The sequence below is a fragment of the Sus scrofa genome, chromosome 11 (assembly GCF_054392235.1).
Source record: "Sus scrofa isolate SSC_HxYL_T2T_F1_AM1 chromosome 11, Sscrofa_HxYL_maternal_Yorkshire_Landrace_v2.0, whole genome shotgun sequence".
Classification (NCBI taxonomy): domain Eukaryota; kingdom Metazoa; phylum Chordata; class Mammalia; order Artiodactyla; family Suidae; genus Sus; species Sus scrofa.
In genome coordinates, this window is record NC_139393.1 from 23,223,623 (window position 1) to 23,247,270 (window position 23,648).

Here is a 23,648-nt window from a genome sequence, read left to right on the forward strand (position 1 = left end):
AGGAAGGAGTGGGTGCTGGGGAGACCCTGGGGAAGCAGCGAGGTGGTGAAATGGGGGGAGGGTTTGGCAGAGTTTCAGAGCTCTTGTTAGAGCTCCGGCAACGGTGAAGAAAATAAATCACAATCATGGAAAGGAGCTGCTCCAACTCCATGTCATCAAGTCTATGGCCAGAGGGGCTTCTGAGAATGAGGGCAATGCTGCCTTGTGTCTGCCTGGGCAGGTATCAGGGACCCCTGCTTGTTAGACCCTTTGGGAATTAAAGAGGGTACGTTAAGCTAACACATGTTCTTAGAAGTGCACCTCTGATTACACCCCATGAATCAATTATCCATTATTACAGAGAGTAGCGAAAATGTCATAAGAATAAATAGCTGTGGTTTGAGGTGGGCTACCCCACAGAGGGAGGGCAGCTTCCACCTGTCACCTCAGCCGGTCACTGGAGTCCAACTTCTTTTCATGGCTTCTTAAAGAGTTGAGGAGCTCATGTCATTCTGAGAGGTTCGTCTCCCTGATCCCAGCAGAGGAACAGACAGGTTCTCTTAACTGGCTCATCCCTGGGATGGAGGCGGAGGTTCTCAGAAGGCTCATGGGCCAAATCCAATGCCCACGAAATGGAGTAACTCCTCATCCCCCTTGACCCTCACTGGGTCCTTCTGAGAATGGATAGGGCGTTGTTCATTCATTCCTTCATTCATTCATCCATTCTCCATTTACTGGGCAGCATGGGCCAAGTTCTATGTTAGGGATTAAGAAGGTAATAAGACAGACCCTGGCTTTGAGATGCTCAGAGCCCAGTCAAGGAGACAGATAGGAATATCAGCCATGACTCCACAGTGTGCAAACATCAGACTTGAGGTGTGCACGGACACTATGAGAACACATGACAGGTGCTGGACTCAACCTTGGAAAGAAGTTCAGGCAGGCTTGAGTTGATCTTGAGGGATGAATAGGAGAAGCCAAATTATAAGGTGGCGGGGGGGTGGGGTTTGGATGACAGGAAGTGGGAATAGCATTTATAAAGAGACAGAGGCATGAAAAAATACAGTGACCAGGAAGCAGCAGGAAGTTCCGGCTGACTGGAGTGAAATGGGTAGGATTCTAGCAGGAAATGAAGTTGGAGAAATAGAATGGGTCATATTATCAATGACTTTGGGTATGATACTGATATTTTTTACTGAAGTAACAAGGAGCAATTGAATACTTTTTCTTTTAAAATCAAGTATATATAAAATATACTCAAGTATATTTAAAACACAATAAAATACACCCATTTCATTTCCCCCCAATTTTATTGTGATATAATTGACACAGCACTGTAAATGTTTAAGGTATATAACATAATGATTTGAGTTACACATGTTGTCACAAATGGCAAGATCTCATTCTTTTTGATGGCTGAGTAATTTTCCATTCTATGTATAACACATCTTCTTTATTCATTCATCTATTGATGGGCATTGGCTTAACATGTGATCTTGCCTGGAGCATGGGCCATGTACATTTGGAAGAAGATATACTTTTGGATAGACTATTATATGAGTCCGTATTCTATCTTTATGCTTTTTGCTGCCAAGTGACATTCTGACCGACCAAGGATTAGACCAGACAACAACAGGGTGTATATTACTAGCTAATTTTCACAGATCAAGAAAGAGAATCTCAGATAGCTTATATGACTTGGTTAACAAAATGGAAAATGTACAGTAGTGTTTTGAACCTGTGTCCCTCATCCTTTCCTAGTCGAGGGGCTCCTTATTTTTTTTTTTTATTTATTTTTTCTTTTGCTATTTCTTGGGCCGCTCCCACGGCATATGGAGGTTCCCAGGCTAGGGGTCGAATCAGAGCTGTAGCCGCCGGCCTACAGCAAACCGCGGGATCTGAGCCGCATCTGCAACTTACACCACAGCTCACGGCAATGCCAGATCCTTAACCCACTGAGCAAGGGCAGGGACTGAACCTGCAACCTCATGGTTCCTAGTCGGATTCGTTAACCTCTGCGCCACGACGGGAACTCCTATTCTTCTATTCACACTTGGGATAACTCAGAACTTTATTTTGGAGAATGCCTACTCTGTCCTGTCGACTCTTTTAGCGTTACGGTTAAAACAATGAAAAAGCATCTGTTCTGCTTCCACAGAGCAGATGGGCTCGTGACCTTCCCACATTCCCTCCACTCTGTCCCAAGAAAATCTCAAGTGAACAGACTGAACTATAAAAGGAAAGAGAGAAAAAGTGTTAAAGTCATATAATGGGTCACAGCTTAGATACTGATTTTTAAAAATCTTTTTTTAATTGACATACAGTTGATTTACAATGTTGTAGTTTCAAGAATACAGCAAAATGATTCAGTTTTACATACACATATGCATATATATATGTATTCTTTTTCAGATTCTTTTCCCTTACAGGTTATTACAAAAAATTGAATATAGTTCCCTGTGCTATACAGCAGGGCTACACAGTAGGGATTAACACAGGGAACTATATCCCAAACTCTTAATTTATCTCCTTCACCCCAGTATTTTGTAACTGTAAGTTTGTTTTTTTAAGTCTGGGGGTCCATCTCTGTTTTGTAAATAAGTTCATTTATATCATTTTTTAGATTCCACCTGTAAGTGATATTTTATGATATTTGTCTTCATCTGACTTACTTCACTTAATATGATAATCTCTAGGTTCATCCTTGTTGCTGCAAATGGTGTTATTTCATTCTTTTTTTTATGACTAATACTCTATTGTGTATATCTACCACATCTTCTTCTTCTTTTTCCCCTTTTTTCGCTTTTTAGGGCCACACCTGTGGCATATGGAAGTTCCAGGTGAGGGGGTGGCATCAGAGCTGCAGCTGCCAGCCTATGCCACAAGTCACAGCAATGCTGGATCCAAGCCACATTTTCAACCTATGCCACAGCTTGTGGCAATGCTAGACACTCAACCCATTGAACGAGGCCAGGGATCCAACCCACATCCTCATGGATGCTAGTCGGGTTCATTCCACTGAGCTATAATGGAAACTCTCTACCACATCTTCTGTATCCAGTCCCGTGTGATGGACGTGTAGCCTGCTTCCATGTCGTCTTGGCTATTGTCAATAGTGCTGTTATGAAACATGCGTCTTTTTGATTTAGACTTTTCTCTGGATATAAGCCCAGGAGTGGGATTAAGGGATCTTATGGCAACTCTTTTTAGTTTTTTAAGGCACCTCCATACTGTTTTCCATGATGGCTGCATCGGGTTACATGCCCGCCAACAGAGGAGGGTCCCCTCTTTTGCACACCCTCTCCTGCATTTACCCTTTGTAGAGTTCTCAAGGATGGCCATTCTGACTGGCGTGAAGTGATGCTGGATACCGCTTTTTGACCCAGCTTCCAGGGCCGAGTGGGGAGGTGTGAGGGAATTGCATCTTCGGTTGTGCTGTTCCTTGGTTGGGTCAGTCGCGTGGGAGGAGGTCTGACATTAAGAAACCCATCTCAGCGGGGATAGCTATTCAGCGTGAGCTTAAGAAGGAGAGAGTATGCAGAAGTCCTCAGCGGGGAGAATGACAGGTTGGAGCAATAACGGGGGAGGCTGACGGAGGCATCTGAATTGAGTGCATTTTATTGTGAATGACTCACATTTCTTGAGTGCTTTCTGCGTGGTTGGCAAGAGGTGCTGGAAGAAAGTAGAGGGAAAAAAGCTCTGGGGGCTGGAGATCAAGACGTTCCAAGAAACGTCTGGCACATACTAATGCAGGTGAGGCGGGAGGCGGAGCGTGGGTGGCGTTTCATCTGCGCATGCTCCAGATTGTTACTTCCTTTCCTCTCCCTCGGGGCCCCTTTTCTATATCCTCTCCTCACTGCCTGCACCCCCTGGGCCTCCAGACACAAAGCTGGCCCTGTTGTGTGAGTCCAGCCCCCTGCACACCTGCACACCTACTTTGGGATCAAACCACAAATGTCTGCAGATGTCAGCCAGGTTGGCCTAATGAGTGAAGAAGGATGCTGTGAGGAACCAGTGGTAGGGGCTGCAGAGAACTGGACCGTTTCTTGTCCATGTCCACAGAGGCAATTGATGCTAGGGATGCTAATGAAATAGGACATCACAAGATGGTCCCAGGTTCCAGGAGTGTGGGAAAACCAATTTTCTTTTTTTTTTCTTTCTTTCTTTCTTTTTTTTTTTTTTGTCTTTTTTCTATTTCTTGGGCCGCTCCCGCGGCATATGGAGGTTCCCAGGCTAGGGGTCCAATCGGAGCTGTAGCCACCGGCCTATGCCAGAGCCACAGCAACGCGGGATCCGAGCCGCGTCTGCAACTTACACCACAGCTCACGGCAACGCCGGATCATTAACCCACTGAGCAAGGGCAGGGATCGAACCTGCAACCTCATGGTTCCTAGTCGGATTCGTTAACCACTGCGTCACGACAGGAACTCCCCGGAAAACCAATTTTCATCCGAAATTTTATTATGTTTACATACTGGAAATTCAGTTAATTTTTGTTACAGTTTATATTGGCCAAAATAAAACAAGAGCTTGGACTGGATTACTGGTGGAGGGTGGGGGTCTCTCGTCTCTGCTTCTGTTCTAGGCAATGCCACTTTCCTTTTTCTTTCTTTCTCTAAGCCTGCCTCTGAATCCTGGAGGTGACTGCTCAACTAGTTAATTTCCAAGGGGGATAATAATGGCTTACTAGCAATCAATATGCCTTTGTCTTCAAAGGCATGACCTGGAGGTACTGGAACTGATGGAGAAAATTAAGGCTTCACGGGAGACCCAAGTGATCCCTGGATGGGCTGGCCCTTTTTGTCCCAACTCTCATCAAACCATTTGGGTAGCCTCTGGGCTCTGACCATGTCTAAGCTCAACTCATTCTTCAAGGGTTCGGGGGACACTCAAGGATTATTCATGAATAGGTTCACTTGGGTCTGGGATTTGGAATGAAGGATGGCTCTGGGCCTGGTACCTATGGAAAGACAAGGGCAACTTACCTGGAACCCCTCTCGGTGCAGCTTTGGTTTAGCACCAAGGCCCTACCTGCACTGTCCAATATGGTAGCCACTAGTCACATATGACTATTGACAATTAAATTAATAAAATACAATAAAATGAAATAATCTAGGTCCTCAGTTGTACTTGCCAGACTTCATGTGCTCAGTAGTCACTTTTGCTGGCAGCTTGCCCTGTCAGACACTGCAGATATGGAAGATTTGCATCATTACAGAAAGGACTCTGGGACAGAACTTACAAGTTAAGTTCTGCTTCAAGTCTCCACATGGTCCAGGGTGTGTGGAGGAGTGAGACGTCAGAAGGAGGCATGGGGGCCCTTTCTACCAAGGTCCTTCCTGGACTTTTCCTTTTACATTTAACACCTAGATGATGTCTTTCATTCGTGGATGTAGACACATTCCCTCATGTTCCAATGAAGACCAACCTGACCTGGGGGTCTAGTGGTCCTGCACAAGGTCTTCTGGGGATGCGATGCCCCAGAAGACACCCCGGAAGAAAAAGAAGAGAAGGAAAATAGAAATTAATCAGAGCAATTGATAGTTTCCCCAAGGCAGAGTTCTTCAAAATGTGTTACATGAAACACTAGTCCTATGAGCTGCCCTGTTTTGAAAGGATTCTGGCCCAAAGACTTCATGGATGCTGCATATTCTGTCAGACATGTGGAGCTTCATAATGCAGAGTGGCATAGTAAAGCTTGCAAAAGAAACCCTTCTCTTTCTCTTTCTTCCTTCCTCCCTCCCTTTCTTTCCTTCCTCCCTCCCTCTCTTTCTTTCTTTTCCTTTTTTTTTTTTTTTTTTTTTTTTTTTTTTTTTTTTTTTGCTTTTTAGGGCTGCACCTGTGGCAAATGGAAATTCCCAGGCTAGGGGGCCAGTTGGAACTGCAGCTACTAGCCACAGCAATGCAAGACCCAAGCTGTATCTGCAACCTACACCACAGCTCACAGCAATGCCAGATCCCTGACCCACTGAGTGAGGTCAGGGATTGAACCCGTATCCTCATGGATACAAGATGAATTCGTTTCCACTGTGCCACCAATAGGAACTCCCAAGAAATCCTTTTTGTTTGATTCAGTGCTTCTAAAATTGACTGGGATGGGGAACCCCATCTCTCCACTGCCTGCGCCCATCACATCTCTTAATATCTCAGGAGAACACTTAGCTTGGAAGGAAGATGAAGATGCAGGGGAAGACTGAGTCCATTGCCTAAAAGAAACTGTGAGTCTTTTTTCCACCATCTGTTGCTCAAGTTTGTAAATCCCAGACTCCATTTAGTAAACCACCAGTGTATCAGGAAGCTCACAAGATGTTATTTAGAGCATGAAAAAGTGCATTTACTTTGACTAGAAGAGCCCCTCCTGCCATATGCAATGTTTAGCAGGAAGAAAAGAGCCATAGGACTATCATTACTGAGTCCTGCTCTTTGAGTCACTTCCTCCGAGAATTCTTGCTGACTCTTCACTAGAGGGTGGTTTCCTCCATTGTCTATTCCCACGAGACCTGCTCTTTCCTTCAGAGCACTCATCTCTTTTGTAATCAGGCATCCATTAGCATTGGTTTATGGCTTCTAAAAACAGCAGGAGGAGTTCCCACTGTGGCTTAGCTGTAACAAACCCAACTAGTATCCATAATGATGCAGGTTTGATTCCTGGCCTTTCTCAGTGGGCCAGGAATCTGGCATTGCTATGAGCTGTGATGTAGGTCACAGACGTGGCCAGGATGTGGCGTTGCCCTGGCTGTAGTGTAGGCTGGCAGCTGCAGCTCTGATTCGTCCTCTCTTCTGGGAACTTCCATATGCCTCAGGTGTGGGCGTGAAAAGAAAAAAAAAACAACAAAAAAAAACCAGCAAGAGAACAGGGACTGGCATATAATGGGTGTTCAATAAGTTTTTGTCATGATTGTTTCTTAAATCCATTAGCGGTCATAATAAATCCACATCCCTTGAACTGCATTAAATCAGACACTCCTTTGCTCCAGGCAAAATTCAGTATTCACTTTTTAGGGCTATAAAAATGAGAACCCACAGACTTGGTGGCTTAAAAAAATAGAAAATGATCCTCTCACAGTTGAGGAGGCCAGAAGTCTGAAGTCAAGGTGGGCTCCTTCTGGAGGCTCTGAGGGAGAAGCTGATCCATGTCCCTCTCCTAGCTTCTGGTGGCTTCTGGCCATCCTTGGTCTTCCCTGACTTACAGCTGCATCACGCCAGTCTCTGCCTCCATCTTCATGTTGTCCTTTCATCTCTGTGAGTCTGATCCGTGATGCCGGTAGGAAATTTTGGAATCCTTTAGACATAACAAAAGCCTAAATAAAACCTATGGTTACACCACCCTGTCCCACTTTCCTGCCAACGATTATACACTCAGCCCACATTCTCCAGCCTTTTCTCATAAACCTTCAGCATCTTCTAAAAGCTGGGGGCTCACACATCTTGCATCATGAATTCTCTCAACACGCATTTGTTGGACATCCATAAAGGGTGGTAAGGTGTCCCCGGACGGGGAAGACAGAGAGCCATTTCTGATGGCAAAACCATAAAGGATAAAATCCGGTCCAGGTGAGGAACGGAGAGTATTTTCCTTCTCTCTTTTGTGTTTTTCATCTTCCTTGTATCCACAAGCCACAGAATTCACAAACCGTGCATTCATTCACCTTGTCCTCAGCTACAAAAGTGCCAGGTTGCTTTGGCTGGAGCTGTAGACAAGCCACTTGCTGTGGAAGAGGTAGTTGGGTTGTGGGCAGAAAACTGGGATGGTTAACAAAAGGAGAACCAGGATTTCTACCTTTGCTCTGGGAAATTGCCTCTCGAATGAACCCTACGAGGACTCTAAAATTTTGGACAAGTGCTGTCCTTGAAAGGTGAGGCTGAATGCAAACTTGATGCTTGGGAACTTTGATTCTGAACTTAGACTTTGCTTCCCGGGGGATAGGTTGATAGCAGAAGTTTTTATCTGGCCAACAGCTACTTTGTACAGGACGTGAGGTTCTTGTAAGGGGACCAGATGCCTTGGTGGTCTAAGATCTCTGGAAAATGGAACTGGAAAAAGTCCTGCCCCTACTTTTCACAAACAGTAGGGTTCATGGATTACTTTAGGAATCAGGTGCATATGTGGATGGAGCTGGGGGTGTGTCCTAGCTTTGAATGATGAAGCAGAGAACTATTTGGAGCCACGCTCGCCTGTTGGGCTAAGGGTCCCCATGAAGGTCCTCCTGCCTGTGACTCTCTTATATGGATATAGCTTCATCTTCCCCCCTCAAAATCCAAAACAGACACAGCTGCAGAATAACACCACCAGGCAGACATACTGGGGAAGTATTACGTCCTCTTAGAATCACGAGTGACTTGAGAAGAGGAACTGAAGGCATAAGGACTTTTCCATCAATATACCAAGAAGAAGAAGGAGGGTAGGGGCAGGATTTGGTCCTTTCTTGGTTATAAGGAAGGAGAGATGTGGTATGTCTGAAATAATCCATTTTCCCCCATCTGCTGCCTTCATAAAAAGCAAAATTTTCACCCACAGGTAAGGAAAAGCTTGAGGAAGAGCCATGAAATGTAAGACAGTATCTTGATGAATGTCAAAAACATGCTCCACATGGAGAAGAAATATTCCCGATTTTTGTGAGGAAAGAGGAAGGGGCAATGCGGTAATGTTAATATCCATGACTGCAGAGGTAGGAAATAGCTTTTGAAAATTTACATTTCAAACGGATAGTGATGATACTGATATTGAGTCACTTGGACAGAAAAAAAACTCTGGATGAATTTCAAAATTTTGTTTTCTGATATTCATCTCCTTTCCTTTTAGGAAGCAAAATTTATGAACTTTAGAAGTGAATTCAAAGGATATAGTACGTGATATGCTGGAAATATTCCCTAGCAAATACGTGAGACCCTAATAAAGATGAGTCTGACGTATTTCCGTGGGAAAGACATCTTGTCTTTTTTTTCCTTTCAAATCAGGCATATGAAATGCATGTCATTAATCTTGATACATTGAAGGGCACTCAGCTCACATATTTTCTTTAGCAAAAGGGCACAATATACTTTTCTCTTCTAGTGTCTGCTTGCTTTGAGAAATCTTTTTGTCCTTCTCGCACACCTAAGAAGCACATCTCCAACGGACATAAATTTCCAAACTACATTCTCAGCCAGGTGAATTACAAAATGGATCATTCAATCCTTCCAACCAAGAAGAGGAATTGTCATTGGAAAATTCTATTCTCAAGGCTAGAATGTGCAGTAGAGGGCTGGGAAGGGGGGGTGGGCTTCTGTTGGACAAATGATGGCAGCTTTGCCAGCCTTCTGCTCGCTGGTTGATGAAACCCTCCCATCTGAGATAATACACCTTTGACCAGGTGTGCTGGTTGCCGTTTCCAGCCTCCTTCTGTACTTCCGGATGCAGCCCTGTCATGTGTGCTCTGAGATGCCAGCACCATGGGCAGTGCCCTCTCCTCAGAAGCCTGAGCCGCAGCTCCCAGGGCCCCGTCTCCAAGCTTCTAGGGTCTGAGGACGCAGCCTCCTCTCATTCCTCCTGCCCTAGATGTGTTCCTTAGCTATTAGCTAGGGTCACTAGCTCTGGCTACCTTAGGGATCCCCATTTGCCTTTTCAGTTCCTCAGTCCCTGTTTTATCATTTCTCCATCTTAAATTCCCTCCATGAAAAACCACTGGTAAAGTTTCTGTTTTCCGCCTGTCCCTGGGGCATATGGCACTCTGCGTGGGTTTCTTGTTTTGCTGTGTATATAAGAAACAGGTAGTACAGCCGATCGAGCACTGAATTGAAACCAGAAAGACTGAGTTTTGTATCTTGGCTCCTTTACTTTCCAGCTGAGAAATCTTGGCCAAAATGCTTGGCTTCTTTGAGAGTCCAATTTTCTTATTTGTGAAATGGGATTAATAGTGTTTATCTTGTAGGGTTATGTGTCATTTGCATGAGATAATGTCTAAAAAGTGCCTGGCACTTAACAGATGTTCAGGGACGTTGGCTAGCATTTTTTGTGTGTTAGAAATATATTTTTGCACCTGTATATCTCTTGTAGGTTTCTTTGCTTTTTACTGTCGAGCGTAAGAGATCCTCTGGGCAAGTCTGAACTCTCTTACTTCAGTTTCCTTGGTTCATTTAGAGTGTTTGTTTTACATGAGAAGTCTGTAGCTCTGTTGTACTAATTAGCATGACCCCAGCTGACTTAAGAATGAGGAAGTGAGAGTAGTGAGTGTGAAGAAAGTTGGCTTTAAATTGCACAATGAATTAGGATAAAAAGCAAGCCCCTCATTGGGCAGTACCATGGGGATGCTTTTGATAGTCTGGTGCTCCCCAGGGCTCCTCAGCACTCCTCGCACGTGGACATGCTCCTAACTTTTAGAAGCACATCCAGTAAGAGGCTGTGACCTCCCTGTGGGTGGTGGCATGTCAATTAAAAATTGAATGAATACAATCTGACACAGACTGTTTGCCTAAGACTTAATCAAAACTCATTCGAAGCCACTCCCATGTTTAGAAACTCCTTCAAGGTCAAAGAACATGGTCTGCAAGCCACCGCACATTCTCTGAGCACCTGCTGTAGGTGAGGTAGCATTCTGTAGGTGTTGCCAGAATGAAAGGGATATGAAAACGGTGATCTTAGCTGGTGTGGGGTTTCCAGGAAAATGAGGAGACCAAACTGAGAGGTCCAAGCTGCATGTGTGAGTCCTCTAGATTCTAGAATTTTCTGGAACTCTCAGAAATATTCCTGAACTGGCAAATGCATGGCCTGGGGCATAGGAACCACCACTCAAAAGAATTTTTCAGAGTCTAGTGGGAATTATCAATACCCTTCTCTTCCCACCCACCTCCAGGTCACGTCAGTGCCCTGCTACTGCTGCTAGTCCCATCACCTAAACTCACAGAAGGATCCATCCACCCACTTGGCTCCCAATTAATTCCCCTTCTCCACCATCAGTCTATCACCCTACTCTCCCAGGACCCTGCTTTCTTTATGTGAGAACATTCCATCCTTTAGCCGCACAAACCACGTACAGCCCCAGACACGGGGCTACGCCTGTGGACACAAAAGCAGGCGAACCATGGATCCTGCCCTCAGGGAGTTTATAGACTCAGTAGGAGAGACAGAGAGGTGAACACAATGTCTATTAAATGCACAATGATTTGGGGGTCTGGGATGATGAAACTCAAAGAGGACATGGGCCTTCGAACAAAGACATGAGGGGAAAAATTTTCACAGTTCCCCCTGTGGCACAGCAGGTTAGGATCCACCATTGTCTCTGTGGTGGCGCAGGTTCAGTCCCCAGCCTGGTGCAGTGGGTTAAGGATCTGGCATTGCTGCAAGCTGTGGCTGACCCCTGCTGCCTTGGGACCCCCAGGCCCCCTCTTCCATGTTGTCTTGTGGTGTGAGTGCAGAGGCAACACCAGCAGGCTTTGAGGACAAAAGTAAGAAGGCTCCACGGAGCAACTTCCCCAGCATCTCACCACTATGATCAGCAGAACGTCCTAGGGAGACGTCTGCAAAGAAAATTCAAAGGCATAGGCCGGCAGCTGTAGCTCTGATTCGATCCCTGGCCGGGGAACTTCCATATGTCATGGGTGCAGCCAAAATTAAAATTTCATAGATACTACAAAATGGGTAGCAGTGCCATGCTATTAATTGCAGGGAATGTGAATTTGGAGTGTGAGGAAAAGTGGATTACAGGCATTGTGACAGAATAGAGGATGGGCAGATACAATGGTGAAGTCTCAAAATACAGATGCAGGTTCTAGCCTCAGAGGATTGAGAAGGAGAGAGGCCAGGCTGGTGGCAAAGGGGCTGGTTTGGCAGAGAAAGAAGGAGAAAGGGTCCTTGAGGGTTTTTTTTGTTGTTGTTGTTGTTTTTTTAAGGGTTCTTTTTTTTTCTTTCTTTTTAGGGCTGCACCCATAGCATATGGAGGTTCCCAGGCTAGGGGTAGAATTGGAGCTGAGGTCGCCAGCCTACACCGCAGCTATAGCAACGCCAGATCCTTAACCCACTGAGTGAGGCTAGGGATTGAACCTGCCTCATCATGGATACTAGTCAGATTCATTTCTGCTGAGCCATGATGGGAACTCTGCTTTTTAAGGGTTCTTGTTTAACTACCTTTGTTTCACACCTCCCAGCCAGATCCCTGATATTTTGATCAGGTATATCATGCTGCCTCCTCTAATGTCTGTTTACCACAGGCTTATCCACTGTCATGCCACGATTTTTGGAATGGTGCCCCATTTGGAGAATGTGTTCAGAAGAAGCAACCAGGCCTCATATTTCTCTTATCTACTGGGATTCTGATGAAAAAAAATCAACTATGCTCTTCCCCACCTTCTATCCCAGGAAACAAGTCCTAAAAACATCCGCTGGGCATCTCTTGCAAGCTGGTTTCATGCTAGTCTCAATGCGGAGGGGAGGAACGTGTACTTTTTACAAAACATGTACTATTTTCCAAGCACCATGCTAGATGCTTGGAGGGAAAAAAAATATAAATGGTAGAGTCCTTCCCATGAAGAGCTTGCAATTTTTGTTGGGGCACCAGACTTATTACTTGGGTTTTCAAATAAAACAGTCATGGCCAAGGGAGAGATATGCAGAGGATGCTTTAGGGGTTTAGAGGGAGCGGCGCTGAGCCTGATCTGGAGCTTCTGGGAAGGCTTCAAAAAGTGATGGAGAGACTAAGTTAGGGGTTGAAAGGTGAGTCAAGAGTAGTTAGGTCAAAAAAAGATGGACCCAAATTCCAGGCTGAAGAAAGAGCATGAGCAACAGTGCAGAAACCTGAAACCACAGAATGTATGTCAGAAGCCACAAATGCTTTAGCACCATTAGAGCGTAAAGTGCGAGACTGGGAGGGGTGGAAGAAGAAACAGAAGGGGAGAAGCTGGTTCACAGGGGACCCAGTGGGCCAAGCAAAGAGCTTAAGCCCATTCTGTCACTTTGGGAAGCCATAGAGTGTTTTGTTTGTTTGTTTGTTTGTTTGTTGTTTTTTGCTTTTTAGGGCCACACTTGTGGCACTTGGAGGTGCCCGGGCTAGGGGTCGAATCGGAGCTACAGCTGCTGGCCTATGCCACAGCCACAGCAACGCCAGGTCCAAGCTGTGTCTGCTACCTACACCACAGCTCACGGCAATGCCAGATCCTTAACCCCTTGAGCGAGGCCAAGGATTGAACCCCCATCCTCGTGGATACTAGTTGAGTTCATAACCCACTGAGCCATATGGGAACCCCTCATAGAATGGTTTTACATGGAGGGTGACGTGCTTAGATGTTTCACTGCAGAGTAGCGGGTGGATCCGGGCTGGGGCAGGGGGTGTCAAGACATGCAGAGACTCAGTTAGGAGTCTTGTTCAATAGTCCAGGCAAGAGACTGGAGACTGTTTTTTGAGCTCCTGAGTGAGGGTCACCTGGCCCGGGCAGGGGCGCTTTCCTGAGCAAGTGCACGTCAACCTGGCTCCAGCACCCTGAGAACGAAGCAGCCTTGGAGCACCTGCAGAGCTCTGCAGCCTGGATGTGACCAGGGTCAGAGGCCCAGAGCAGACACGGGGACAGTGGCTTGCAACAGCTTATCAGGGACTCACAGGAGCCTGGCAAGAGGCTAAGAAGGGGTGTTGGGGGCCAGGCAGAGAGCAGCAGCACCCTTGAAGCTGATGCATCTGTAAAATGGGTGAGGCTCCACTGGGGTTCCAGAAACTTGGGGTTCCAGAAAATTGAGATTGGTGTCCTTCTGAGTGGAGGCTTCTGTTTTGTTGCTACTCTTTCTGACTCCGCAGTGGGGTAGAAGCCCAGTTGTCAAGTGAATGTTGGGGCTTTTACCATCTGCAGAGGAGAATTGAATGAGAAATTGGAAGAAACGACTAAGATTTTAGTTTTCCTGAGAGAAAGAGGGACCACTGTGTGGGGGGGTGGGGGTGGAGAAGGGCTGGAAATGTATCAGAATCAGATATCTTTAGGTGAATTTATTTTTAGTAGGATTTTTATCATGAGAGGTCCAGGACAAAACAGGAAAGGCGCACTTGTATTTCCTTCTAGAAGAGAGATTTCCTGTTCCTGAGATTTCCATTCACGGTTTTGAGAAACGTGGGAGGCAAAGAGCACGACCTTCTGGGCCCACCCTGGAGACACCAGATCATCTGTCTGCCTTCCTTCCCCCCAACACCCCGACTTTGTCCCGAGACTGCTGTGCGAGTTCCTTGCTTTGCATGTATGTAGAGAAATAAAAAAGTTCCCAAGCTCGTTTGGAAACCAAGAGGAGGGAATACTTGCTGTTTAGGGGAGCTGGTCCCCTCTAGGAACACCAGAGATTGGTCTCTGGATTGCAGAACCATTTGATCTTGAAGCAACCCTTTGATTCTAGATATAATTCAGGCCCGGGGGGAGTGTAGCTGTTGGTTTGTGTAATCACGTGCTCATTCCTAAGACCAAAGCCTGCCTTGTGGCCATTCAAATGACGAACAAAGCGTTTCAAAGCAGGAAATTATTTTTTGTTAAGTGTGTTTATTTATTTATTTATTTATTTATTTATTTATTTTTGTCTTTTTGTCTTTTTCTAGGGCCACACCCATGGCATATGGAGGTTCCCAGGCTAGGGGTCCAACTGGAGCTGTAGCCAGCGGCCTACACCACAGCCACAGCAATGCCAGATCCTTCACCCACTGAGCAAGGCCAGGGATCGAACCCGCAACCTCATGGTTCCTAGTCAGATTCGTTAACCACTGAGTCACGGCGGGAATTCCTAAGTGTGTTTATTTATTTATTTTGGCCAGTGCCCATGGCATGCAGAAGTTTCAGGGATCGAACCCGTAGCAGTAACTCAAGCCACAGCAGTGACAAGGCTGAGTCCTTAACCTCTAGGCTCCCAGGGAACTCCACATTTATTTGTTTTTAAATAAAGCAACGATGACTTCGACTTGTAAAGCTTGTTACTATATTTTTAAGTTTTACTGAAGCATGGTTGATTTACAAGTCTGTGACCATTTCTGCTGTACAACAAAGTGGCTTTGTCATCCATATACACATGTCCATTCTCTTTCAGATTCTTTTGCCACCATGTCGATTATCACAGACTATTGAGTAGAGTTCCCTGTGCTAGACAGCAGGTCCTTGTTGGCCAGTCATTCCATAAACCTCAGTGTGCATATGCCAGTCCCAGCCTCCCACCTGTCTCCTTTGGTCGCCAAAGTTTGTGAGTCTGCTTCTTCTTCTGTTCTGCAAATAAGTTCATTGGTATTCCCCCCCCGCCTTTTTTTTAGATTCCACATATAGGTGATATCACATGATGTTTGTCTTTCACAGTGTGACTAACTTCACTTAGTCTGATCGTTTCTGGGTCATCCATGTTGCTGCAAATGGTATGATTTTAGTTACCAAATATTTTCACAAGTCATGTGTGGCCTTCAGGTCAGCTTCACAGTGCAGGTAAAAGGAGGGAGCAGCCCGTCCTGGGACCTCTGTCAGGGCTCTCAGCCCAGCACTCAATTCTCTGTCCTCTCAGCACGTGGGTACCATCTAGGATATTTGCTAAGAGAGCCAACTCCTTCCTCCCTTCAGCCTCCTGTGAGCTCTTTCTTCCACCTGCTACCAGGTCTGCATGGAGAGAAGACTGCTCTGCATCGGGGAAAAGCCGGGGTCTCCTTGAGCAGCTGCTGACCGAGAGAGAGGAAGATGCCTCTGATGTTTTCCCCTTTAGCGAAAACATGAATCCTCATGTGAGGTGGAGACAAGCCCTCACCCTGTCTGCTCATGAGACCACTAGGGAGGAATACATATGCCCCATGAGAATCATTTTCTTCCACTAGTAGAACACAGATTCCTGTTAAGATGAGCTTCTGCATGGCCCCCGAGTCTGAGATGATGGATTTCAGAAGGTCAGCAGGCTGCAGACACTACCTGCCAGATTTTGTGGTGTGTGTGTGTGTGTGTCCACTCAGGCAGCTATTAAGGCGGAGCCCTCTAAGTGATCCTCCCTAAGTCATAGTGCATTTCATGGGTCACTCACAGGAAAGATGCCACAATGGGATGGCACATCCTCCTACAAGTTCAGCTAACTTTGGGGTGACTTGCTCATTTATAGGAGCAGTAACTTCCACTGAAGCCTTTGTGAAATCTCTGCCATGGGAGGCTGGTGAGAAGGGACCATGGCTCCATGGTGGGGTCCTTCTGTGCTCACACCAGGCTCTTTCCACACTGACGGGAAGCCCGTGGCGGGTCGCCAAGAATGACACTTTAGGACCCACCCCAGCTAATCCATCTCCTCTAGGAACTGAATCAAATATCATCGTCTATGCACATGTTTACACGTTCCTGCAGGAGGTTCTGGAGGCCAGCCCATTATAATCTGTCATCCACGAGGTTTTGTGTCCGTGCCTGGAGGCAGAAAGCAGATGAAATTGTACACTGGAGGGAAAAAAAGCACCAAATCTCAGAGGCGAGCTCTCCTGAGGCTTAAAAGGAGATTGGGAAATCTAAACAATTCAGAGGTTAGCCTGGTAGAAGCAAAAGAACCAGGCAATGTAGTAAAAAAAGAAAACAAGTTATATCCTTGTTTGTGGTGGTACTATTCGCAGCAGCCAAAAAGTAGAGGCAACTCAACTGCCTACCCACGGATGAATGGCCAAACAAAATATACGTATATAATATATAATAGAACACACTATATAATATATAATAAAACACATTATATATACTATAATACACAATATAGAATGTAATAGATAATATTCATATGTATATGAATATTATTCAACCATGAAAAGGAAGGCTATTCTGACATGTACTACAATGCGGACGAACCTTGAAGACACTGTGCGAAGTGAAACGAGCCTGTCACAAAAGGACAGATGCTGGGTGAGCCCACTTGGATGCGGCACCTCGAGCAGTCAGACTCACAGAAAGAGCCGGGGTTGCCTGAGGCTGGGACACGGGAAGTTGTGGTTTGATGGGTACAGGGTTTAAGTTTTGCAAGACGAGCTGCTGGAGAGCGACTGCACAGCCATGTGAAGATCCTGGACACTTCTGAAGGGCAGACTTAAAAATGTTGAAGACGGTCAATTTTGTTACGTGTTATCTTACCACAAATAAACAACCACAGACAAAAATAAGATAAGCCAGTGGTTGTGTAACAAAAGGGCTTATTGTTGACTGGGTGCTTGAACTTCCTGGAGACGCAGCCACGTGTGGCTGGCGAGGGAGTGGGGTCACCGGAGGTGATCCGGGCTGGGAAGGAAGCTGCCCTAGGGAGGATTTGGTGAGGAAGGAGTTGGAACATTCTCCGCCTTCTGCCTTCCTGGGAGTTCACCCATCCACGACTTCTGGAGGAAAACTCAGCGTGAAAACAGCCATCTCTGATCTCTGATCTGTTTTACTCTAGACACGGACCCTGTCCTGGGCAGGGAACTGCTGTCTCCTCAAGATTCCTGGAGACGGGGGTGGGTTTGCCTTTTCTTGGACCCACACGGTGATCAGACTGGTCGGACAGATGGGGAAATGCCGCCCGGGTTGGTGGTTTTGATCTAACAGAATGTTTCTCAAACCAGAATTCATGGGTTCTCTATGCAAATTTTACAACTTATAGTAGTGTATGCTATAAATATGATTTCAATTTATACATTTAATTTAAGAGGTGGAGCATCTGATGATCAACTTGTCACTAGTACGCTGGTGGAATGCCAGCACCCACATTTATGACTGGAATCACTCCAGTGAAGGGCGAGTGACATCTTGAAGCTTTGCATGAATGGAGATGAAGCACCAGACTGGTCTGAGGAAAGGGGTGGGAGAATTGAGTCCTCCTGAGGCACAGGGTAGCACAGGACCCCACACTCAAAAGTGCCAGCATCGTTCCTCTTCGTGCTGTGAATTATTTCCAGCAGAACATTAGTGGTGTTATTAATGTGATGTGGTTACTTTTAATATTATCAACCTTTGAGGTTTGGTTTCCATTTAATTTCTTCAGTTACCTCCGAGCTATGAGCATCAAGAGTTTATATCTATGCTTATGTTGGTTTATTTATTTAATTGTCTTTTTAGGGCCGCACCTGTGGTATATGGAGGTTCCCAGGCTAGGGGTCCAATCGGAATTGTAGCAGCTGGTCTACGCCACAGCCACAGCCACAGCCACGCAGGATCTCGGCTGCGTCTGGGACCCACACCGCAGCTCATGGCAACGCCAGATCCTTAACCCACTGAGCGAGGCCAGGAATCGAACCTGCATCCTTGTGGATATTACTCAGATTCATTCCCACTGAGCCACAACGGAAACTCCAGTATATTTAAATCGCAGTATAAAAAGGTTGGTTCATTCACGGGGTCCAAGACACCTTCTCTTTAGAAACTCCTACAGCTCCTGGTGCTTATTTGGTGGTGGTGGTGGGGGGTGTCCACAGGCTCCAGCTGTCTCTGATCAGACCTCGAGGGAGAGCTTGCTCAGGACTTTATGAGACCAACACAATGACTTACTGAGGATGGCTGAGCTTATGTTTGGTTCTACCCATTATCTCTCCAACATCAGTACATAAAACCCTACAATATAAATAACAGCTTCTGGTTCATGTCCGTGAAGAATCCGGTGCTCTGCCTGCCTGGCCTTTTCTCTTAGGGTCTGCTGACCGTCTTCTGTGTTTCATACCTTTTTCTTGTCCTTTCTTGTCAATAGCCAGAGTTGGCTACTGCTTTTGTTTAGGATGCTCGTTTTACATATAAAAACTTCAAGACTTGACACGAGTGCAAGCTCAGATTTCACCCTAAACACTATTCTCATCTAGCAGTTTCTATGGAGTTTGGTTTTCCTTGGACACACTCTGCAAACCGCTGTTCTCTTGCTGTGCTTGCTCCCCCAAGACTTGCTTTGCCTTCCGCCTGTTTTCACGGCTCGCCTCGCCTCTCTCTACCAGATGCTCTGCCTCCCCTTGGCTCTCTCCCTTGAGATACTGACCTTGTCTGACGGGGGGTGGGGGGTGGGGGTATCTCTGGACTGGAAGTCACTTCCAGGGCAGGAGCCAAGTAGAAAAGAGATTCCCACTTGGGGTAGGACTTGGGCACCCAGACGCTGTCTTCGAGAAACCATTCATGCTTCTGCTATCAACAGGAGTTAGCGAGCCCTGCTTAACTTTCCAGGGCCTGCATCCTGGAGGCCTCCATGCTATTCTCTCACTTGGCCAACATTTCCCAGTTACCTCCCCTAGGACAGCCACTGTTCCAGGTTTTGTCTCCACCAAGAGGAATCAACAGTACTTGTCCTCCTCAAGCTTGTGGTCCCAATGGGGATGCCACACGCCTCTAAATGGGTGGCAGGGCCCTGTGACTAATGGCCTCGCCATCTAATACAAATGCCACATGAGCCCTCCAGAGACAGGGAGGAGAGGCCCCCATACTCCCAGGGGAGACAGCCTGAGGGCGTGACCCTGAAGATCCCCCTTGAAGGATGAATGCGTTTCCTTTGGTGGGTGATGGGGGTGGGTAGGCATTCAAGGCAGAGCAGAGGCTGTGCAAAAGCTCTAAGGAGTAGAACTTCATGGAGTTTTTGAGTGGAAGGGTCAACAAACTGTTGGAGGTGGCGGGAGTGCATGTTTTGGTGTGTGCATGTGTGCAGTGGGAGGGAGAGGGTGGTGGATGCTCTCGCAGTGGAAGGATGCAAGGTGCAGATGCGGAAGGGGCTTGGCTGGAGGCCAAGCACAGGCAACTGGGTAGCGTTCCTATTCTCTTCCACACTGAGGACGTGCCACAGTGTAACCACTCAAGCCTGGGGCTGCTGACTTTTCCCTCCCTCCCTTCTTCCCTCCTACCTTCCTCGTTTCTTTTCTTTTAGCAGCTTTATAATACACATACTATACAATTCACCTGTGAAAAGCATACAGCTCAGGGGGTTTTAGAACATTCACAGAGTTTCATAACCATCACCACAATTCATTTTCGCTTCTTTCCATCCCTCCAAGAAGAAAACTCAATCCCTTTAGCTGCGGCCCTCCTACCCCCCTCCCCTTCACCTCAGCCCTAATTAATCAATAACCTACTTTCTCTTTCAATAGATTTGCCTACCCCGGACATTTCACATAGATGGAATTGTACAACATGTGGCCTTTTGTGACTGGCTTCTTTCACTCAGCATGTTTATTTTCCTTAGTGGGGGCAGAAGGGGCAGCAATTCGATTTTCCCTAAACTTGCAAAGGGGCAGTGAGATCACAGGAGAGAAAAAGAAAACAGTGATGGAGGATTTGGAGACTCTCAAAGGGCAAAGCTAAAAGGCATAAAGTTTCATTTAAGACATTTCTTGGAGTTTCTACTGTGACACAGTGGGTTAACAATCTGACTGCAGTGGCCCAGTTCTCTGCAGAGGTACAGGTTCAATCCCTGGCTTGGTGCAGTGAGTTAAAGGATCCGGAGTTGCTGTGGCTACACCACACCTGTGGCTTGGATTCAATCCCTGGCCCAGGAACTTCCATGTGCCATGGGTGCAGCCTTTAGAGAAAAAAAGAGAGAGAGAGAGAGAGACATTTCTTTCTGGGGCCATGGCTCCCTGGTAAACATTTCTCTTACAAAGTCTTCTTGTTTTGAGTGATGGGTAGCGTATTGGAAACCCACAGCTTACAGGTTATGTCTTTGTGACAGGTTGGTAGAGATAATCCCTCTCTTGCCCACTGCTGCAGTGCCATCGCCTCCATGAAAACACGGCCCAAGGTGGCATCAATGCTCCTTGCTTCAATGAGCCTTCTGCCTGATATTGGGTGGACATAAAATTGCTTCTTCTCCAGGACAACTTGATGAACTGGTAAGTGGCATACACTGTACCCAGCACAGTTTTCCCAAGTGTGGTAAAATTCACATTTGCAAATTCAACAAGACAGCCCTTGTCCGTTTCATGTGTTGCTGTGCAGAACTGCCGAGTGCTATAAAAGGTCTGGTTTCTCTCTCCGTGAGCCTGGCTGGCATGTTCTCAAAGACCACATCAGTCAGCGAGAACAGCCCTGGGTCCTTTCCACGCAGCTGCGTCAGGGTTTTATAAACCCTGAGGTGGAATCTCATAAAGCCTGCTGCCATTCTGAGTTGCAGCCTAGTTGATTCTCCCTCTTTTTGTCTGTGTGAAGACTTGATTTTAAATCCGTTTGGAAAATGCCATGGTTAGCCTGAATCATCTTAAGTTTCAGCGTTAAAATAGAACAGAATATGCAGTAGTTGACACACACTATTGTAGTTAATCTACTTGTCACTGAATATTATGTGACTTTAAGGACTGCGTTAATTGATAGTTTTATAAGGTACATAGATGCCAGCAAGCTCCCTCCAGCCTGCTCTCTTCTTGGGCGATGTGCGTCATTATTATACCGAATAGTACATTTTAAGAGCCTGTTGTGTGTAACTCTTCTTCCTCTTTCTGTTTCTGTGTATTTCTCTTTCTCTTTCACTCCTACTTTTATTTACCAAAATATGATTTCAAATATTTCCCTAATATCTCCATTGGGATGATCTAGGCACGCAACTTGTGGTTGTCCTTGGATAGTTTTAAAGGTGTGCTCGGTGTGAATGGGAAGGGGGGGAGGCAGGTGGGTAGCAGCAGGGGGAAGTAATACACAGTGCTCTCAAGAATCCCAGTCTAGTGACGTGAAGCGTCTACCTGAGGTTAAAGACTATCTGGCCCCATCATAGCAGCTGTGACCCCGGATCTGATCTGGGAGTGGACATCTTCTAAGGGCTCATTTGGCATGTGAGCCTGGATCTCCAAAGCCCCGCACTTAACCTCAGCTATCAATGAGCTTACCACCTCCAAGTGGCCTGGTGTGCTAGCCAAGAACAGGCGTTATAGTCCGTGGACATGGGATGGAGTTTGGGGCTCAGCTATTTAATGGCTGTGTCATGTTGGGCAAGTTGTTCCATAGCTCTGATCTTCTGCTTACTTCTTTTTTGTGAAAGAGGTACCTCACATCAATAACCATGGAGGTTGTTGTGAAGAAGAAATACGTCTTGAACATTATAGGTATGGGGGATTTCAGAGTCAAGACTTGTCTCTGCCCCTTGACAGATGTGACCATTTGAGAATACCTGACCAGCAATTTAGCTGGAAGAGTTGCTTTATCCACTTGGGTTCACAAATCACTTCTTTCACTGATTTCATTTTCTCAGTTAACCGAGCTGGGGAGGGGTCCAGGAAAGCAAAGCCCCCAAGGACGAAAAGGAGGAGCCAGAAGAAGGTGAAGCAAAGAGCAGAGAATGACACACGGTGGGCAAAGACTGGGGGTACTGGGGCTCCTGTGGATATTTTGGCGTATATGGAGTGTCCAGTGTGAGGGGAAGTAGAGAGATAATTATGGAGTTGTGGCTTGAATACAAGCTTCCTGTGCCCAGGAGTCTTCTCCTTGCCTCCCTGATGGAGATTCATCCTTCTGACTTTGAGACCGTGGATGCTGTCATCACCAAAGATAGGATGGGCCAGGACATACTTGACCTTCAGAGTTAGAACTTGAAATACAATTTCCATAGAAGCAACATTTTATCATGGTTCTATGTAGTTAGGATAGTGTTAAAAATAATACCTTCGGGCAGCTTTTAATGTTTGGTCCTAGGGGGCTCTCTTTACACTGTTTCCATGGTTCCACCCCTCTGGCTGTTTAACACCTGGCCCACTTGCTCACGTGGATGCTACCTCCCTTGATCCCTTGGAGGCACTGGACCTGGGAACCGCATCGCTGGGCAGCCAAGGTGAGAGATGCCCATCATCATTTCCATCTGATTCATCCTCAGCTTGGGTTTGTCCGTACCCAGTGTCAAGCATGAGCGCTGAGATGGTGTCTGGAGGTGCCCTCTCCCTTTCCGCCCAGGGCTACTTTTCCTTTTCCTCCAGTCTCCCTCCCTACCTCTCCTCGTGCCCTGTCAGCATTTTTTGTGACCTAGCTCAATTCAGTTCAGTTCAGCAGACACACACAGGGCCTTGACCACGTGCCTGCCACTTCGGCTGCAGAGGTTAACAAAGCACCATGATTACCTTCAAGGGGTTCAGTCTCACAGGAGGGGGTGGAGGACCGCAAGCAGAGAGGCCAGCTCAGCGTGCTGGGGGCGGGGCCTGCGGGGGCGGAGTCTTCGGGGGCGGAGTCTACGGAGGAGGAACGCGCGCGCCATCTTGGAGATGAGGATGGGGCCGGAAGGACCACGGAAATTGGACAAAGGCAGGTGCCTTACAGCAAAAGATCAACTATAGCTTCCTGAACTTGGGATATTGCAGGGTTGGGCCAAAGGCTGGGGGCAGAGCGGGGAGGGAGCAGAGAGCAGCGAGAGGTGAGGCTGAAGAGGCCAGCTTTCCTTTCCTGTCTCTCCCCAGAGGCTGAGAGCTGTACTTAGCATCTCTTGGGAGCCCTGCAGTGGGCACTGACTCCTGCCCTAGGGGAAGCCTGTATTTTTCAAAAGTTTCCTTAGAGATGAGTCCCCGGAGAGGGGCTGAGCCTGCCCTGGCAGAAAAAGCAGATTAAAAGCAGGCCAAACCCAAAATAGCTCTTGGGGGTTGACCAGATGGAAACGGATTGCTGGTCTGTGTGGGTGTAACTCTGGGGAGGCCAGTAAGAGGGTGAGAAAAAGGGAGTGAGTCCCTTCTAGGGAGTGGGGGAGAAATTGGTGGTGCCTGGGTCCCAGCTCAGCAAATATTACCAAAGAATAATTTCCCCCCAAAGCCAAATCTTTAACAAGACTTCAACCTACA

General features: G+C 46.7%; 1 long non-coding RNA gene across 2 annotated transcripts in view; it reads right to left on the minus strand.

Annotated features, from left to right (window-relative positions):
• Positions 1–2,268: 2,268 nt before the first annotated feature.
• The window catches only part of LOC102167197 (uncharacterized), a 153,034-nt gene continuing 131,654 nt past the window's right edge, over positions 2,269–23,648 (minus strand). The window contains exon 6 of one of the 2 annotated variants that reach the window (XR_014819540.1): positions 2,269–3,651. This is a non-coding gene — a long non-coding RNA (uncharacterized LOC102167197). Of the gene's footprint in view, positions 3,652–14,879; positions 16,333–23,648 lie in introns of those variants that run through there. The other variant, XR_014819541.1, reaches the window with a different exon arrangement.